We start from the raw sequence: 4,808 nt of genomic DNA, 5'->3' as shown, positions 1-4,808 counted from the left end.
GGATTTATAACCATGTGTCCCTTACTTGAGTGAGAGTACTGGTGTGGCAATAGCATCAGATGTCTTAACGGTGTATTGTTTGGATTTATAACCATGTGTCCCTTACCTGAGTGAGAGTACTGGTGTGGGAATAGCATCAGATGTCTGGACGGTGTATTGTTTGGATTTATAACCATGTGTCCCTTACCTGAGTGAGAGTACTGGTGTGGCAATAGCATCAGATGTCTGAACGGTGTATTGTTTGGATTTATAACCATGTGTCGCTTAATACTTGAGTGAGAGTACTGGTGTGGCAATAGCATCAGATGTCTGAACGGTGTATTGTTTGGATTTATAACCATGTGTCCCTTACCTGAGTGAGAGTACTGGTGTGGGAATAGCATCAGATGTCTGGACGGTGTATTGTTTGGATTTATAACCATGTGTCCCTTACCTGAGTGAGAGTACTGGTGTGGCAATAGCATCAGATGTCTGAACGGTGTATTGTTTGGATTTATAACCATGTGTCCCTTACCTGAGTGAGAGTACTGGTGTGGCAATAGCATCAGATGTCTGGACGGTGTATTGTTTAGATTTATAACCATGTGTCCCTTACTGAGTGAGAGTACTGGTGTGGCAATAGCATCAGATGTCTGAACGGTGTATTGTTTAGATTTATAACCATGTGTCGCTTACCTGAGTGAGAGTACTGGTGTGGCAATAGCATCAGATGTCTGAACGGTGTATTGTTTAGATTTATAACCATGTGTCCCTTACCTGAGTGAGAGTACTGGTGTGGCAATAGCATCAGATGTCTGGACGGTGTATTGTTTAGATTTACAAATTATTCTATCTTTCTTTCCTATGACATATATTTTGATAAAGTGATTCGTTCCTGGTGTACATCGATAAATGGTATATTCAGTCTCATCAGCAGCCAGTTTTGTCTCAAGGGTCTATAGACAGATTATTATTATTATATTACTACATCTTAGATTATTTTTAATGATGGAAAATTTGCTACATGGTACATATTTGTAAGCATAAATCTGAATCAAATCCCAGAGCAGCATTGTAAAGGCAATTGCATACTAAAACTAAATATGAGAGACATATATTACCTACCTTAGGGTTGGCTACACTGCTCCACTGTAACTTTATGTACTTCATGTCTTCATCTGGGAAAGATGAATACAGTTTAGACATCACATTACATACTGTAATGCTTTTATTGTGTGGGGAAAAATTACATATATATGCTACATTCTGTATTTACTATATAAATGTCTTGATTTAATATCTGGGTCTCTTTATGAGAATGCTGAAATTGAAGAACTTATATGCGATTCACAGGATGCTTAGTTTTTGAAGAGAGAATGCAATGTGGAGGCACCATTATACCGGGTAGCAACTTGTAGAGGTTAATGTGATTACCCAAAAAACAGTAATGCTATATAAGCTCACAACAAAGAAAATAGCAATATATTAATAGTTTAATAGTAACAGTTTGTGATGGTAAGGTAATATCAATATTGTTAATTTGTAGCAAACCAGTAAGCTACATGTGTATAATTTACTACTGCTGGTGGGGATGTATTTTCATCCATAGTAAGGATGGACATGGCTACCTGGTACAAAATGTGGAAATTTACACATTTCGTATTTTGCTGAGGGAAAGGTCACATTGAACAAGCAGCCTGTCGGCTGAGATAGCTCCGCTATTAGCAATGCACATTTCAATTATAGGATTGAAGATATCATTAGAAAATGAACAATATATATAGTATCAAAGCAATCAGACTTGCTGTTTTCAACAAGAATTCAGAAATATCACTTTTTACCAAAAATTACAAAAATATTCATTAAAATTAGAGAATTGAAGATATCATCACGAAATGAACAAATCTGAGAAAGGTCTACCTGAGATACCTATATCTACAGTATCAAAGCAATCAGACATGTGGTTTTTAAAAAGAAGTTGAAAATATCACTTTTTACCAAAAAAGACAAAAATAATCATTAAAATTAGAGAATTGAAGATATCATTATCAATTGAACAAATCTGATAGAGGTCTACCTGTAGTACCTATATAAATAATAGCAAAGCAATCAGACATACAGTTATTAACAACAAGTCGAAAATATCACTTTTTACCAAAAATTTCAAAAATATTCACCAAAATTAGAGAATTAAAGATATCATCACAAAATGAACAAATATGTGAAAGGTCCACATGTAGTACCTATATATGCATATCAAAGCACTCTGTCTTATGTTTTTTAACAAGAAGTCGAAAATATAACTTTTTACCAAAAATGACAAAAATATTCACCAAAATTAGAGAATTGAAGATATCATCATGAAATGAACAAATCTAAGCGAGGTCTACCCAAGGTACATATGCGCCAAGTATCAAAGCATTCAGGCTTGTAGTTTTCAAGAAGAAGTCGAAAAAGTAAAACATTGACACAAAGGATGACGAAGAACAATCACTCATATGATAAGCTCCGCTCGACAAAGTCGACAGCAGAGCTAATAAAAGACAAAGAACAAATCAAAATTGTGGCAAAAACAAATGAATTGAAAAATGCATACAATTGAGGTTCATAATGCAAAAAATTCTGCAGATTTTGAAACAGAATATTACAAAGAATAATTTAGCAAAATTTCCGAAAATTCCTGTCCCTATTGCTAGCGGCAACCATCTTTAATATACAATAAATACTCCATATAAAGTTACATCACAAATCTGCATCATAACAACTTGACTACGACTGACCTACACAAATGTACTCACCATCGACAGCCTGCACTGACCACTTGATTGTAATCATGGTATCTGTGACATCTCTAATACTGACATCAACATCCTGAATAAGACTATATGCAGTATCTACACTACATGTACTGGTAGTAATTCTCCAGCTATCACTGCCTGGGTAACAACTAGGTGTCACTACTACTACATCTTCTGATGGTAACGAGTCATCAAAATTTGTATCAGAACTCAGTGCAACCAAACTAATAATGTATTGTCTGTGAAATTATAATTCAGAGAAAATTATAGATGAATGAGTGAATAGCTAGTACAGTAAACAATTGTATTATTGTAGTTTATTCACCAGTGGTATGAGAGATTACTAGATGAAACCAGAGATTACTAGATGCAAGTATAATGCATGCATGGAGATACAGAGAAACTGTAATCCCAATGATTCAGTGGCAGCTTCTGGCCCTTTCCAATTCAGTAGTAGCCTCTGCCCCATTCTGATTCAGGGTCAGCCTCTGCCCCATTCCGATACATATGTTATACAAAATTGTGATGTTATACAAATTTATAACCTACTTATTAGGCCTACAAGGAACAATAGCTTTCCGATGTAATGGATTCAACACATTGCCAATCTTTTTGTCATTCATGTATGTCTGAAATATAAAAATACAGACAGTTAGCATTGGGTTATGTTTGCATCTTATTAGTTTAATTGTACTTTATTATAAAAAGCTTTAATACAGCATTTACCAAAACTGAAATGTCAGATTTCATTAAGGATGTAATAAAGAATTATTCTATTCTATTCTATTCTATTCTATTCTATTCTATTCTATTCTATTCTATTCTATTCTATTCTATTCTATTCTATTCTATTCTATTCTATTCTATTCTATTCTATTCTATTCTATTCTATTCTATTCTATTCTATTCTATTCTATTCTATTCTATTCTATTCTATTCTATTCTATTCTATTCTATTCTATTCTATTCTATTCTATTCTATTCTATTCTATTCTATTCTATTCTATTCTATTCTATTCTATTCTATTCTATTCTATTCTATTCTATTCTATTCTATTCTATTCTATTCTATTCTATTCTATTCTATTCTATTCTATTCTATTCTATTCTATTCTATTCTATTCTATTCTATTCTATTCTATTCTATTCTATTCTATTCTATTCTATTCTATTCTATTCTATTCATGTATGCCACACATAGACTGGTGAATATGAATGCTAGGTATAATGTATAACTGCCATAGAAAACATATTCCGTGTTCATGTCACTCTGTTGTAATGATATCTGACACCAAACATAATCAAAACAAGCAGACTGTCCGGCTGAGATAGCTCCACTGTTAGCAATGCACATTGCAATTAAAGAACAGGAGATAACATTAGAAAATGAACAATATGTATAGTATCAAAGCAATCAAAAATATCACTTTTCACCAAAAATATTCATCAAAATTCAATAATTAAAGATATCATCATGAAATGAACAAATTTGAGAGAGGTCCACTTGTAGTACCTATATGTATAATATCAAAGCAATTGGACTTGTGGTTTTTAACAAGAAGTCGAAAATATCACTTTTTACCAAAAATTACAAAAATATTCATCAAAATGAGAAAATTAAAGATATCATCATGAAATGAACAAATCTGAGAGAGGTCCACATGTAGTACCTATATGTATAATATCAAAGCAATTGGACTTGTGGTTTTTAACAAGAAGTCGAAAAAATGATAAAAATATTCACCAAAATTGAAGATATCAACATGAAATGAACAAATCTAAGAGAGGTCTACCTAAGGTACATATACACCAAGTATCAAAACATTCAGGCTTGTAGTTTTCAAGAAGAAGTCGAAAGACTAAAACATTGACACGGAATCCAACTTGCCGATAAATAAAGTGCAGTGTGCAACGTCAGTTAAAACAATCCCCTTGTTGTGGTGATAGTATTCAAAGGAATATAACTTAAACAAAATAATTTTCTGAACGAGATATATTTTGAAATTTATAAATATTTATAAAGATGAAGAG

The sequence above is a fragment of the Saccoglossus kowalevskii genome, chromosome 3 (genome assembly GCF_978046115.1).
Source record: "Saccoglossus kowalevskii chromosome 3, keSacKowa6.1, whole genome shotgun sequence".
Taxonomy (NCBI): domain Eukaryota; kingdom Metazoa; phylum Hemichordata; class Enteropneusta; family Harrimaniidae; genus Saccoglossus; species Saccoglossus kowalevskii.
Note: the sequence above shows the minus strand (reverse complement) of the source record.